Source organism: Tamandua tetradactyla, chromosome 6 (genome assembly GCF_023851605.1).
Source record: "Tamandua tetradactyla isolate mTamTet1 chromosome 6, mTamTet1.pri, whole genome shotgun sequence".
NCBI lineage: Eukaryota > Metazoa > Chordata > Mammalia > Pilosa > Myrmecophagidae > Tamandua > Tamandua tetradactyla.
The window spans coordinates 70,182,332-70,197,716 of record NC_135332.1 but is presented as its reverse complement, the minus strand read 5'-3'; the positions used below and the strand labels follow the sequence as shown (position 1 = coordinate 70,197,716).

The 15,385-nt window shown below is 53.6% G+C and overlaps 1 long non-coding RNA gene across 1 annotated transcript; it reads left to right on the top strand.

Moving 5' to 3' along the window:
- Positions 1-662: 662 nt before the first annotated feature.
- LOC143686115 (uncharacterized) lies at positions 663-13,497 on the top strand. Its single transcript, XR_013176911.1, has 3 exons — positions 663-791; positions 1,874-2,365; positions 13,112-13,497. It is a non-coding gene; the product is annotated as an uncharacterized LOC143686115 (long non-coding RNA).
- Positions 13,498-15,385: the final 1,888 nt, after the last annotated feature.

The window sequence follows — 15,385 nt, the reverse complement described above, 5'->3', positions numbered from 1 at the left end:
GCCTCGGCTTCACGGACCTCATCGATAAAACATGGGTCCTACTCAGGCACATGTTTGTGCAGGTCAATTGAGAGGAGGTGAGGCATTATTTGTTATGAAATGTCACCAGCATTCCTGCCGGGTGACTCATGCACGGATCTCGGAGACTTGGAGAGCTTCCCTTCCAAATAAGGCCCGGATAGGGTTTTTGGGTTTGAGGCTGGAGCCTCCGGGAGCTGGTCCTGGCTATCCACACCTGTCCCTCCTTCTCTCATTACAGACAACCGCCCTGAAAAGTTGCAGTTACCGAATCTTTGCTGATGTTTCACGAGGCTGGTCCTTGGTATCAGGCAGGTGGAAGAGAACTGTGGTTTCTTGAAAACAGGCAGCTATGGGGCTAATTTCTGGGTAAAAAGACAGAGGAAGATAGGAAGGAACAGAACTCAGGAGACACAAGCTCACAAGGTGGCCAGCATCTATTCACAGTTATTCATCACCCTTTGTAGCAAATCATAGTTTCTTTTCTCTTCCTGAGTTGAAGCATTTGTGGCTTTTCAGGGGGTGTGGGCAGAGTCAGAAGATCCCCCCTGCCACTAGGAGACATCAGATACTTGCCCAAGTGTTCCAGGGAGGGGTGAGAGCTGGGCCCTGCCTGCTTGGCCTTTTTCGGAGGAGCAGGAAAGGAAGACACCCAAGCACCTTCGTGGTCCATCGGCGGTTGTCTCCTGGGCCGGGCTGGAGGTTCCGGGCAGAGCCCAGGCTCAAGAGCAGAGTGGCTCATCGCCTGAAGGAGGAAGGAGTCCTCCAGGGAGGTGAGATGGGAAAGGGCCGGCCTGGGGGCCGCATGTGTGGATGCTGACCCACTCCAGTCCTCCCCTTCCATGGTAAGGGGGTTGAGATGTGGGCTCTGGAACTGGGCTGCCGAGTTTGTTGGCCTGTGACCTTGAGCAAGTTAATTGACCTCTCTGTGCCTCCATTTCCTCACTGACTTGGCATGTAAGGGCTCAACATACATGAACTGTGATGTCTGTTGCTTTCAACATTAAAAAAAACCAGTTTATGGGCTTTTTGTTTATTTATTTTTAATATGTCAAGATCAGGTGCTATTGGAAGATTCAGAGACACAGTGATAAATGAAAGAGGGTCCTTGTACTTATGGAGCTGACATTCCAGTGGGGGAGACAGGTGACAGACAAATAAATGCATCATCGGGGGTAATAAGGATTATGGAGAAAACGTGGCAGAGGTCATTCCTTTAGATCAAGGGTTGGCAAACTAAAGCCTGTGGGCCAAATCCCACTCACAGTAGCCTCTATTTATACATAAAGTTTTATCGGCACATGGCCACGTTCAGCCGCTTGTGTATTGTCAGGGACTGCTTTTGATGCTCTGACCAGGATGGAAGCTGCTGGGTTCCCTGAGCTCGGGAGGGCCAGTAGCGCTGGAGCCGCACCAGTGTGTGCACACGCATGGTGTGTGTGCATGCATGTGTGCAAAGGGAGGCGTGGAGACATGTCTAGAGATTCCTGCCGTCATCTAGTTCTCAGGTCCCGACTGTGGGGGTGAGAAAGCAAGAAGTGGCCAGTTCTGGATAATTCCGAAGGCAAGTGTGCCAGGATTTGCTGGTGAGGTGATAGAAACAGTCGATCCTGATTATTCGCAAGTTCCGCGTCTGATGAATTCGCTTAAATTCACTAAAAAAGGTTAAAAAGGTGCTTTCCTGGTCATTCATAGAAATGCACTTGTGAAAAATCCCCACTGAGGTCAACCTTGGCTGGTTCCACATTTGCTAATTCAGTGTTTGCAGAGGCTTTATGGAACACAACTAGCTATCCCAAAGAATGGGAACCCACTGTTTTTTGTTTTTTTTTTCTTTCTATTTTTAATGACTCAGAGAACTTGTTGAGCAAGTGAATGAATGAAAGAAGCAACTTCAGGGATCCCTGTGCTTCTCAGTACCCAGGCAGGGTGTGGAAGCCTGCTCCCAGCTCGGCGCCTTGCCCCATGGATCTCTTTCCAGAGCCCCCTGCAGAAGGGTCTGCCCTGGCCCGAAGTGAGCTCTGACCACTGTGCACTCAGGGGGGCCTCGGGTCCCTCTCATGAGTCCCTGGACCTCAGAGGCCATCCCGAACTGACCCGCATCTCGGCCATCTGAATCTCTCGGCCACATTTCCTCTTGACCAGCAATTGCCGTGGACTCCTGGGGCAACAGAAGGAGCTTCTTTTTCTAACGCTTGCAAAATTCACCAGCCTCTCACCTCACCATGCTCCTCCCAGGTCCTGAGGTCAGATGTGCAGGGGAAAAAGTTGGCGCTGACTGCCGGAGGAACGCTCTGGAAGGTTTCATCATCTCTGATGATCCAGCATCATCATTACCTGGTACCAGGTGAGTCCAGCACTCCTGTATTTGCACTAATTAATTACTATCCATAGAGTGCTTTGAAGGTGGAGGTGAGCCCAGGGCAAGGGCAAAGGAGACAAATTAATAGTCAAAAGGAAGCTGGCCCGAATCTGGGACGCTGTGGCCCCTCCTTGCACATCACGCAGAGGCTGCCGGCTCTGACAGCTTTCCTGGTGGGTGAGAGGCTTTGGAGAGGGAGCCAAGCTCTCTGGGGTTTACCTCAGACACTACTTGCTCACAGCCAGCTGCGGGGAGTCCCCTGCTCTGTTCTGGGTGGATCCCCACAGATCCCCTGTGGGGAGCCCTCAGCGAGCTGGAGAAGAGGAGAAGGAAAGGGACTTGGCCTGCCAGCACCTCCGGTGTCCTCTCTTACCCTCGTGACTCGTGGGACCCAGCAGCATTCCCAGCCGGGGAGGGTGGTCCCGGCCAGATGGAGAGTGGCCTGAGGTCAGGGCCCTGTCCCACCCAGGGGTGCCCTCCAGAGCCGGGTGCAGAGAGGACGCTTATTATCTGCTGCGAGTTTTTCTCCCCACGATAGGGCTCAAGAATGCAGCAGATTTGAACAGAGTTTCTTGTGGACATTGGAGGGACAGTGGGCACCTTGCCAGGGGCACAGTCTCTTCGAGAAGCTTCCGTTCCGTCGAGTCCACCTGCACAGCTGGCTTCAAGCCTGTTCCTTTAGAAGCCAAACCGGGCCTCCCGGGAGCCCTTCGCGCCCGCCCACTGCATGGGGGGGGGTGGGGGGGTGGCGGGGACACTCGCCTTTCCTTCAGCGTCCAGAGAGAAGAGCGAGGAAATCAGAGGGTGGCCTCTCTGGGAGATGAGGACGATCCCCCTCTTTGGCAAAGGCTCTGGGGCCCCTTCACTTTATTTCTGCCGCCGCCAAAACATTTCCGTTGACAAGGAGAAGCGAGAAAGGGCTGGGACTCTGTCCCCATCCTATATCTGTAGGCCGGGGTCCGGTGAGGTGGGTGAAACCAGGCGCCCTGGATCCCCACCCCTTCCCCGCCCAGGGAGCCTCTCTGCCGTGGTCTTGCTGAGAGCACCCCATTTCTGTCTTCTTGCAAAAGCCGTTCCTTGGGGGAGCTGTCAGGCACGAAGGGAGGGGCTCGTGCCCCACTGGGAAGAAGTGCACCCTAGGGGTACGCTAGGTGGGGCGCTCCCTGGTCTCCTCTGCCCCTTCCGAGGCCTTTCACAGTTCCTCCTGGGGGAGTGAAGGGGATGGGTGGGTTCAATCAGGTGGCTTCCCTCTAGCCTGCAGTCAAGAGGAATGCAGAGAAGAAAGGGGGCTGGGGAGGTTGGAGCAGGGGGGATTGTTGAGAGGCCCTGGGGCAGGAAGGGCTGAGTGGGCTGCAGGCTCAGAGAGAGACCCTTTGGGGTGGGGGCTGCTTTGGATGGCCAGAGGGAGGGGCTGGCAGGAGGAGGGGGCAGCAAACCACAATCGTCCTGCTTTGGTCAGACTAATGCCCTCCCATCTGCTCCGGTTCTTACCCGTGCAGGAAGTCTTCTCTAAGCTTCTCCCGGGGCGTGGCCAGGTTCAGGCTGGGGAGACGTGAGCTGGTCCTGGTGGGCTCTGGTGATGTTGGGGAGACTGGTGACCCTTGCTCAGCAAATGGGAGCTGCAGCGGCTTCCAGGATCTGGGGCCCGGGGCTGGGGTGAAGACTGTGTGGGAGACCTTCCTTTCTCAGCCTTTTGGGATCTCAGGTCCAAGAGGAGCTGTAGAGGCCACCTCAAAATTGCCGGTGCTGCCCCACCCTCCAAACAGATCGGAGGGTCTGCTGGGAGAGGGCCTCCCGAGAACAGAGGGCAAATCCTGAGGTCCCCAGAGAGGGGGCAGTTTGGCCCTATCAACCCCAGTGGCAGCTGAGTGACCAGCAACAAGGTGTCACTTGATTTTGGGGTCAAGGAGGTGCCAACCTGGCAGGGACACCCCAACATCGGGGGCCTCAAGTGAAACCCCAAAGTGCAACAAAATGGAGAGAGCTCACCATTCCCAGCAATGCTGGAGACGGCATTGCTTGTAAGGACAGGGCACCTGTTGACGGCCGCCCGGACGGGAGGTGGAACAGGGGGCTGAGATTCCCCAGGGAGGAAGTTTGAGGAGCAACCGTGGTGGTGTCCAGTTATCCGCTGACCTGGGCCTGTCCATTTTCAGCTGGATCATCGAGAGGCTGAGGCTGCTGCCCCTGGCGGACCTCGCTGCCCCGTCTCCCCATTGGAGCTCAGCTTGCATCTGAGTAAATGCTCAATGAATGCTGCAGAATATCCTATCCAACAGGCAGCATTCCGTTAGCTTATGGCATCAAATTATAAACTAGTCTGAGGCACTCCCAAAGCCTTGGTCTTACACTTGAGCCCTGTCCATAATATTCCCTACCACTGGCTTTCCAGTGTTTGAATTTCTAGTGATGGGATCAGTACCTTTCAATGGCAGCCAATGCCATCTTAAGACAGCTTTGACTGCTAGGATATTTTCTCGTGTACAAGGCTGGAATCTGTTTTTTTTTGAGCTTGCCCATATACATCCTAGTTTTATCACCTGGGGTCACACAGAGCGAGTTTGTTTCCTTTTCAGCTGCACAGCTTTCCAAGATAGCTTTTGACCCTCCCGAGTTTGTTTCCAGTCCCAATCATTTTTCAAAGAAGCCGGTTTCAAATTCCCTTGCCTACTTGGTATGCTCGTATGAATTTGCTTTAGTCTCTACTCCCGGTTCCCAAACAAAATAATAGTTCAGGGGATGTGAGACAGGGGTGGAGGCGTGAGAATTACCTCCTCCCTTCTTCAGGAGACAGTCCTTTTAATAATGAGCCCCTGACCGCATCAGCTCTCTTAGGCAGCCACATTCACTGTTGACTCATGGCACGCTGGCTGCTGGCCAAGACTTACAACAGGACAGAAGGCAGCAGAAATGGGGTGACAGGGCCACCCAGCACCAACTGGGCACACACCAGCTTCAAAATGAGGCAAATGCAAACTTGCTGAGGACAATTCCTGTCCCACCAAGCAAGAAACCCGAAGAGAAACAGGAGAGATTGTGTAAGCAGGACAGGGAAGGAGGGGGCTGTGACAGCACCTTTTCCCTTTGTCTTATTTTGGGTTCCCTCAGAAGCAGCCCCGGACTCAAGGCTTATTTGGGAGGTGGCTCCAGGAAGCATCCGCAGGGAGCTGGGAACGAGACAGCGAAAGGAGAGGAGCAAAGGAGAGGGGCGTTGGAAGTTTGCTACCACCGCGGGCAATTGGGGTGTCATGTGCCCGGAGTTCACCGCAGGAGCGAGGGAGCTGGGGAATTTATCCACCCACATGGTGTGGGGTTTTGATTGACAGCTGCTTTGGTTACAGGGTGGCATTAACTCCTTCCACGACTGCCCTGCCGCCTCCGTGGGCAGAGTGGGGTCTGGAGGCAGGAGAGAAAGACTGCAGTGCTTGGAGGTTGGAAACCTGGCCTTTGAGCCCAGGCAGGGAAAGGGCTGAGGGGGCCCTGGGGGCAGGGTGTTCCTGTGACATCTCTCACGCCCACCCCCTCTCCAGCCTCCTTATGTAAAGCAGACCCTACTCCGGTCTTCCCCTCTCTCCCTTGGGTCCCTCTGGAGCTGGCAAGAAGCAGTGAAGGTCATCTTCTGTCCCTTCCCTCGGTATGCAAATGCACCTTCATTTCAACCTAGGTTGGCGCAGGTGCCAACCCCACCCCTTCACCTGAGCAGGGCTGGTAGGTGGAAGACGCTGCCTGCCCGGGAGACTGGCAGAGCGCCCGGCTGGGAGGGCTGAGCTGTGCCCGGGGTGCTGGCAGGGGGCAGCCATCCAGCCACAGGCTGGGGCAGCAGCTCTGCAACTCGTTTGCTGGGGCCTTCTGGGCGGGCATAGAGAAGAGGGCTGTTTCCAAGAGCTGCCCCCTCCCCCCGCCCTCCCCCTCCCCCACCCTCCCCCTCCCTCCCCCCGCAGTTCCGTGAGTCAGAGGAAACTGCAAAGGGCATATAAAACGCCCGCAGCTCCACGAGGGTTCCTGGGGTGTTCTAGCGGTGGCTGGAGTGCAGGACCTGCTGGTGGGTTTCTCCAAGCAGCAGGAGGAGAGGGAGGTCAGGCCCCAGGGCCTTTTTGGGAGGAAAGGGAGCAATGCTCCAAGGTTGGGGGCCCTGGAGGCTGCAGAAACTCAAGGAAGGTCTTTTTTTTTTTTTTTTTTTTTTTAAATCGGAGCCCTCAGCTCTGTGTCCGGAGGTCAGTGTGCTCCTCGCTGCGGGCTGGGGGCAGGGGCTAGAGGTGGTCCCGGCCTCTCCCTTTACATTCTGGGTGTTCATTTCCTCTCCCTTCATACTCACCCACCGCCCTGAGCGGCCCAATTCTTTTCCTGCCTGGGAGTCCAAAAAGGAAGGCAGCTGGGGGCTTCCAGGAGTGGGGAAAGGGAGACCCTCCCAGGCCAGACCAGAAGGGCTCAGTGGAGAGGAGAACAGTTCCCAGAGGGGTTGCAAAAAGAGGCCGCTCCCATTTTAATTTTTTCCTTTTGGCAGAAAGGAACTTTTCTATAAAAACAATGTAAAAATCAGGGTGGAGTTTCCCCCCTGAGTCACGCGGCACTCCTGGGAGAAAGGTTGGTGCCGGGTCGTTGAGCCTGGCTGCAGAGTGAGCTCCCCTCACTGGGGCTAGGCCGTGCGGGTGGCAGGGGGACCCACCTTGTGATGGTCACTGTGCCCTCCCAGGGCCTGGCCGCCCATGAATGGGACCTGCGTCCGCGCTGGCCGCATGGGACTGGGAAATCTCTCACTGAGCAGGGAGCTCTTCCTGGAGTCAGCGCAGCTCCTTGGATGTGCTGCATTTGGCATGTGTAGGACCCCGATGGCAAGGGTGGCTGGATGCGCCTTATAGATCCTAAGGGTTACTCCTCACTGACTGTGACACTGGGACCTAGGTTTGACCTCTGGCTCCCCCTGAGCTCCCTCGGGATTCACTCCATGCTCTTTGGCACAACAGCTCTGGACTCCTGCTAGAAGATCTGTTTATGAGTCTGGCCTGGGAAATCCTCCAAGGCAGGGGTCCTGTCTCAGCAGGTATTTATCCCGGGATAGAGCCCCCAGCCTGTCCAAATGCACATGCACCTGCCTACCTGCATTGTGTGTTTGTCAGAGGAAGAAACCTAAGCAGGGATAATGGGCATCCAGGAAAGTTCAGGGTAAAATCCATTGACTGAAAGATGCTTCTGAGGATCAGGGACCGGGCGGGCAGCTGGTGATAACCAGAAGCCCAGGGACTGGGGCTGAGAGTGAGGCAGACCCAGCATCGTGGAAACGGTGCTCAGAAGTGTAGAAGATGACCACTGGCTTGCTAGAGCCCAGGGCTGAACCAAAAGGGGGTCCCACCTAGGACGGGCCCCTACCCCAGAATGAGATGGGGCGGGGAGAGTCCAAGGACCCACCACTCCCATCTATACCAGGCCGGGTACATCCACCCTCCATCTCTTTCCTCTTCCGGGTTCCCCTAACTTCCAGCTTCTGGCTGCTCCTGTGGCTTCCCATTCCTGGTCCAAGTGCCTTTGTTTATAAGGACTTCAGCCAGAATGGATCAAGGCCCCCCACTCCCCATTCAGGGTGGTGCCCTTTAGTTCATAACATCTTCGAATGTCCTACTTACAAACAGGTTCACGCCCACGGGAGCAGGGGCTGGGATCTGAACGTGCCTTTTGTGGGGGGCGTGATTCAGTCCCCATCAGAGGGACCCATCAGAGGTCAAGGGCAACCTTGTCACTTTACAGATGAGGAAGCAAGCATGCACACACCCATACGCACAAGATCACACGCTCACACATACAGACACATGCACACACACATATACAAGCAGGCATGCACATACATATGCACAAGCACACATGCACAAGCACACATATGCACACACATGCACAAGCATGCATGCATACATGCGCGCGCACACATATACAAGCAGGCATGCACACGCACATATGCATAAGTGTGCACGCACACACGCATACAAAGCCGGCCCTGCCTGGTCCTGTGGTCTGCCAGGCCGAGAGGCAGAACAGGGTGGGCAGACAGAAGCTGCCAGAGCTGAGGGTCCAGGGGGGGCTGGAAGCTGACTCGGGAAAGGCGGGGCCCGGGCAGGCCTGGCCTCCCCCAGAAGCCAAGTTCTCCCCCCAAACATTGTTCTTTGTTTGCATTAGGGAAGATCTCAATTAAAATAATTATAGTTACAAAAAAAATCACAGAAGAGAGGGGGAAGAAGGAGTTCAGTTAAATGCAAATTTATGCAGAACGCTGTTCTGAACTTGGCTCACCCCCCTCTGAAATTATCCATTAACGATTACGTGCTAATTAGCCACCTTTTTATTGTTTTAGAAAGGAAGAGATTCATCCTTCTTCAAACCAAATAGATACCCAGAAAATGATGCCTCAGCTTCACTGGGAACCAAAATAGCCCACCCTTCCTATAAAACCTGGAGGCAGCCAGGGAGCTCCCTCATTGCCAAGAGCTTTGCCTTCAAAAGCAAATGCAAACAAGCCGTGGCTTCCCGTCATGAAGACCCCCCCCTCCACTGCCACTCTGCGCCCCCTGCCACATTTTCCAAAGAGGGTCATTTGCACCTGAGCCCCAGGAGCCCGTTTGGAGTCTGCCCACTTGTCCTGCTGGGGTCAGGGGCCTGCTGCCACGGGGATTTATGCCATTTGGCTTCCAACCTGAGGTGGGCTTGGTCCTCACCGCCAGCAGTGGGCCTTTGGTCTGGAGGGATGACCCTGCGCCCAGTGCAGGGTCCAGGTGACGAGGGGAGGCAGGGGTGGCACTTGGGGTCTGGGTTGGCCAGCCCGTGTGTCTGTCCAGGGGATCGGTCTGGATTCCCAGCACGGTCCTGCTTTCGCCGTCTGGTCCACCTGCGGAATTTGCATTTTCCTGCAATCTTGGCATTCAAACCTCATCCTTCAGGCGTCCTTGTATACCCAGCGAGAGCACAAAAACCCTTTGCCAAATTACGGGTTCCAGTTGTTGGTTCAGAAAATGTGATCAAGCTGGAGTACAGAGCAAGTGGGGCAGGTGATGGCGGGAGGGGCAACGATGGGGCTGGGGTGCGCAAGGTGTGTGTGGGGGGTCAAGGTGGGGCGGGGTTATCACATCCATGTATCAGACATGCTTTGTGTTTCATCTCATGCTGCTTCTTCCCAGCAGTTGGGGGTGGGGTGGGGGTGGGGAGGTCCTGACCCTGTCCCTGAGTCCCTGAGCTCCCAAAGCGACGTTTGCTGTGGTCTGGGCAGTGGAGGGGGAGTGTGGAGTGTCCGAGGGCCTGGAAGTTCTGCAGCTGGAGAATCCCAGCAGATGCCAACAAGGAAAGGTCCCAAGAGACAATGGTGGGGTTCTGGCCTGGGGAAGGGATCCAGGGACAATTGGGAATTCCCGGGCGTTCTTCTCCCATGCACGGGGGAGGGTGGGTGGTCTGGGAGGAGCACCGAGCCTATAGGGTGGCCCTGGGCTGCTGCCTCAGCCCCTTCTGCACCCCTTTGGGACTCAGGGCCGCATTTTACACTTTGTGCCTGTGTCCCCAGCCCTGGCCATTCTCCTCCGGACTGGCCAGCTCCACCTGCACGCATGCTCCCTGGAGCCTGGGTCCCCTACCTGGCTGTTCTCTCGTCACCTGTATGTCCTTCATGGTCTCCCCAGGTCTTGGCTGAGGGTTTTCCTATCCAGAAACACATGAGTCCCTTGCTCTCCGGCACGCAAACGTTAACCGCTGAGGAGAGTTGAGGCGTCTCAGAGGCGGGCCATTATATTGGGGTTTATGCAATAACTCATTTGTTAACACACGTTTATGGGGCATCTCACACATGCCCAGCCCTGCACCAAGCACAAGGGAGGAAACAGAAGGAGCTGGAGACCCCTCAGGGAGTCTGGAGGATCCCTTGGGGAGTCGGGAGGCATCCTTGGCGGGGGGGTGGGGGTGTCTGGAGTTGCTCTCTGGGGGTCTGGAGTCTTGGGGTGCACATGCCAGGCCAGGGAACCCCAGAATCACTTTGCTGGTGCTGAGCCGCCTGTGTGGCCAAAGAAAGAACATTTGCTTGGACCTGTCCGGGACACAGCCGGGGTGATGGAGAGACGGGGCTGCCCAGGAGGCTGCCACGCCATTTCTCCCTTCCTATCTAGAACCTCCCCAGAGGGCAGAGGCATATCTCCCCGGGGCTGGGAAGGTGTGGAACCTTCAGAGAAGGTGTCTGTGATTTGTTGTGGATTGGCAGGTGTGCATGACACCCAGAGAGTGCCGTGGTGACCTGGGTAGGCAGAACACCTAACCCAGGAGTTCTGTGCAGTCAGTGCCTGAATAACCAAGGCAGGTCCCAGAGGTTAGAGTGTGCAAGCAGGGCGGACTGCCTGCAGGAGGTGCGCATTCTCACATGTTATTGTAGTATGAGCAGAAGAACAGTGCCTGCTGGGGTCTGCTGGGGTGTGGACCAGGAGCCGAGAGCTTGGTGCGTCTTCTGAAAGGACAAGGCAGGATTCAAATCATTGTTGTTAAGTTCTTTCCTTCTTGGCCTGACGGATTTCCTGCTTGGTCCCAACCTTAGTGCGTTTGTTGGTTTTCGTGAGAATCAAGAGTGAAGTTCTCAATGGCCCGGAATGAGGAGACCTCTGGGGCGTGATGTGGGGACCTATTGCCCTAAGTTTGGGTGGTGGAAGGAATTCTTGCTGTGTCCGAGTGGCCTCCAGTCTTTGTCTGTTCAGCAAACTCCTATTCATACCTCAAAACCCAGCCTCCTGTGCTTCCTCCAAGTTGCTTTCCCCTATTCTCTCTTCATCCTTCTTAGTACTCTGAGCATATACTTTTGCTGCCCTTGGCACTCATTATTGATCTGTTCCTTGGACTCTAAGCCCCTGAAGGTATAGTTAGGTACTGTAAGCATCTCTGCATCCCCTGTTCTAGCACAGGGTCTGAGCCCTCAAATGCTGACTTAATGGAATCAAATGGTCTCTGTCCCCACCCCACTCTTGCTTTAGCTTGCAGATCTCCCGGAGCCCACCTGCTTCTCTCCTGCACTGTCTTCCTTCACTGGCTCTCTTGGGTTGGGAGTGCTCTGGCCCACTTCTCCACTTCTCTGCTCAGAGACATGTGGTCATGGGTGAGGTAAAAAACCGAGAGGCAGTTTTAGCTTTGTAGAAGTGCTGTGTTCCAGCCAAGTTGGCTGGCGTGTGATTTTCTGCAAAGTAGAATAATTGGCCTGCGTTCCCATGGAAACAGTGCCTTTACTGGAAGTGGCTTGGAGTGGGAGGCGGGAGCAAGGGGACCTCAGCGCGGGCTCTGCTGGGCCCTGCAGGGTTGGGTCAGACGGAAATTGTGGTGCCCGCCTCACAACTCACTCTTCTTTCATTATGCGCCTCTGACTCAGGCCTCCCTTTCACTGCTCGCTCCCACTCCCTCGGCCTCGGGAATCTTTTCCATGCTGAGCTTAAAGATCTCCCGGCCTCACCCGCAGTTCCCTGAATCAGCCATCTTTTCCTCCCCATTCACAGACGAGATGATTTTAATGACGCCCGTGTTTTCTAATACACACACGAACGGATTGCAAAAGGCTTTTTATAAAACTCTGCCATGGGATTTGCAGGAAACAACCTGTGAAGGTTTATGACAGTATCCCTCCCGTGTTACAGCTGTGGGAACCGAGGCTTCCTCTGATGAAGTGCGTGGTGGTCAGAGTGGGGGGAGGTGCCAGGCAGGCATGGGCACGCGGCAGTGGGGGGGGGGGGGAAGGACAGCCTTCGCCAACGACCCCTCTCCAAGTGAGGAGTTCCAGGGGCACAAGTCCCTGCAGCATCTCTTTTCTGCTTCCCTCTAACCAGCTCAGCCACGTAATTTCACCAGGGGCTGCCTCCCTCTCCACTGCCCAGAGAGCCCCCGGCTTCAAGAGAAACGTAATTGGACAAAGAAGGCTGGGGCCCTGGCTCCCCTTTGCTTATCCTTTGATCTGGGAGAGGCTCCCAAGCCTATTGCACAAGAATTATTGTCACGTCTGTTTGGAAGGATATGGGTGTGTGTGTAAATGTGTGTGAGTGTGCGGGAATATGTGTTAGTATGATGAATGTATGTGCATGTGTGTGTGGGAATGTGCGTGTTAGTGTGTGTGCGTGAATGCGTTTGCATGTGTGTGAGTGTGTGTTGGTGAGGGGTGATGCAGGCAGAGGGGCGGGAAATCTCCTGAGGGTGGGAGGGCGTGTGCCCAGCTTTTGAGGTTGTGCTCATCTAGGGACGGGCCAGCGGGACTTGTGCAGAGGAGGTGCGAGCCTCCAGGGTGCTGGCAGGACCTTCTATTCCCCTTTCAAAACTAACTCTCTTGAGGTTGGACCATTTCTTGTATCAGAATTGGGTCTGGGACCTTGTCTAGGGTCGCGGGTGTGGCGATGACAAATACCACGAGGGGTCGGCTTAAACAATAGGAACCTACTGTCTTGAAGGTTGGGGGCCAAAAGTCCCATGCCATACTAAGCACAGCGCTTGCTTTCTCCCTGTGTGTTAGTTAGGGTTCACAAGAGAAACAGAAGCAACAGGAGATATCTGTAAATATGAGATTTATAAAGATGTCTCATGCAACTGTGGGAATGGAAGAGTCCAAAATCTGTAGGGCAGGCTGTGCAGCTGGCAGCTCTGATGAAGAGTCTCAATGAACTCCATAAGAGAGGCTCACTGGGTATAGAAGTGAAGTGTCTCTTCTTCCATAAAAGTCTTCAACTGATTGTATTGTCTCATTTGCAGGCCAATGCTTGACTGAGCAGACAACCGGGCACCATCATCTGGTCAAGACGACATGAGAACTTAATCATTGCAGTCCACCCCTTGTCAGCTTGGCAGCTATACCTATCACCTGGAAGCAGGCTTAATTTCTAAATACAACACAAAACAGACATATGTTTCACTCGACAATACTCAACTGTCCTGTATACAACCGGAAACACACCGCATCTCTCCAGAACAGGATGCGAGTCCTTAGGGAACATTTGCTTTTTGTTTGTTTTGCTTCTATATGTCTTTATAAAATCCATATCCTATGACTTAAATACTATAACCTGAACAATACAATTTATTGTGGGATAAGAGGAAAACAAGACATTTGCTCTTGTGCAAATACAAACATACTCATAACAAAACAGGGAGGAAATATTCATAAGGCCACAGTCCTTGTTTTGTAACTGGCCACGTGGTCATAGTTCATAGTTATCACAACCTTCTTCCACTGCCCTTTCCATGTCCCCTTTCCCCTAAGCAAGCACTGCGGCTGGCCATGGTTCTTTGTCAGGTGGGTGACCCAGACCTCTATTCCTGAAGTTTCTGGGCCACTGGGAGTCCTGCCTTGGATTGGGTTGTTGAAGTTTTCCATTGACTTGAATCACAGGGCACGGTAGAACTGAGAGAAGCCCTAGGGGATCTTCTGTATTCCAGGAGAACTCTTCTTTACCTCCATTGTGCAGCTGCAATCCTGTTTCCCCTTGATAGTCAAAATCAGTCATCCCAGACAGAACAGTAATCGCCTTCCTTGCCTGTTGATTCAGTGGCTTGAGAAGCCCCAAATGGCCAGGTGGCGGTCTCAACTTCCAGTTCAATGGAATCATTGTTGTGTCGCCTGGTAGGAGCATTCCTTCTTTTGGAACTAAGATCTGTAGACCAGTTCCAGAAATGAGGACTGCGATGGTATGAATATTTCCTCCCTGTTTTGGGTATTTTGTATTTATACATAGAACTGTTCCAACATGTTTGATATATGTAAACCCATGCCTGTTACAAAATCTCTATTAGTTTGTTAAGCTACCAGAATGCAATATACCAGAAATAGAATGGCTTTTAAAAGGGGAATTTAATTAGTTATGAGTTTACAGTTCTAAGGCTGTAAGAATGTCCAAATCAAGGTACCAACAAGAGGCTAACTTCACGCAGGAAAGGCTGATGCCATCTGGAATACCTCTGACAGCTGGGAAGGCACATGGCTGGCACCTGCTAGTCCCTTGCTGGGTTCAGTTGCTTTCAGCTTCTGATCTCTCTGGAGGTTCCTCACTGGGCATCTTTGGGCCTTCACTTAGCTCCTCTGCGTTCTGACCTGCTTAGTATCTCATGGTAGGCACATGGTGACATCTCCTGGTCCTGGGTCTCATGCTGGTTCATGTTCTCCAAGCGTCTGGATTCCCGAGTGTCTCTGTTAGCTCTGAGCTCTGTTCAAAAGGACTCTGGTAAACTAATCAGGACCTACCAAAAGTCATACCCATAATTGGGCGTGGCAGATCTCCATGGAGATAATCTAATCAAACGTTTCCACCCCTCAGTATTAAATCAGGATTAAAACATGGCTATTCTGGGGTACATAATTGTCTCAAACTGGCACACCCAGAGTCTGTAGGGTTCTAGCCATCCTCTGTCACATGACCATCTTACTGTTTCTTCTGTCTGCTTCCCTAGTTTCCACTGACTTCTAGATTATCTCTGCCTTATAAGGCCTCCAATCATATGGCTCAAGGTCCATCCTCAGTTTGGCCTCATCCTAATAGGCTCTTCAAAGACCCTCTTCACAAACGAGTCCAGACCTTAACCAATATAGCATCTTCAAGGGTCCTATTTACAAACGGACTCACTCCTGCAGGAACACGGATTAAAACTTCAACATATCCTTGATGGGGAATCAGAATCCAGTTCCAATAGCCCCACGTGCCCAAACTCGTAGCCCAGTGCTTCTTCCATTTTGGGGAATGCTTCCACCTGCCCCTAGTCCCTTACCCCAAATATAGCACAGACCAGGCTTTCCAAGGGGAGCAATACTGAAAGGGTCCAAATGCCCAAAGCTTTCAGAACCTGTCTCCACAAGTTCCACCTTTTGGGCCCTCTACCTCCCTCTGGCCCATGACTTGTCTTACCTGTGAACCAGCTGTATCTGACGGGATGGAGTGAGATCCCAAGCCGGGAGCTTCCCTGGGCTTGGAGCCAGCCAACACCTGCCCACAGACCAGGTACAGTTGTCTTCATGGTAGTAGGTATTAACTTTAT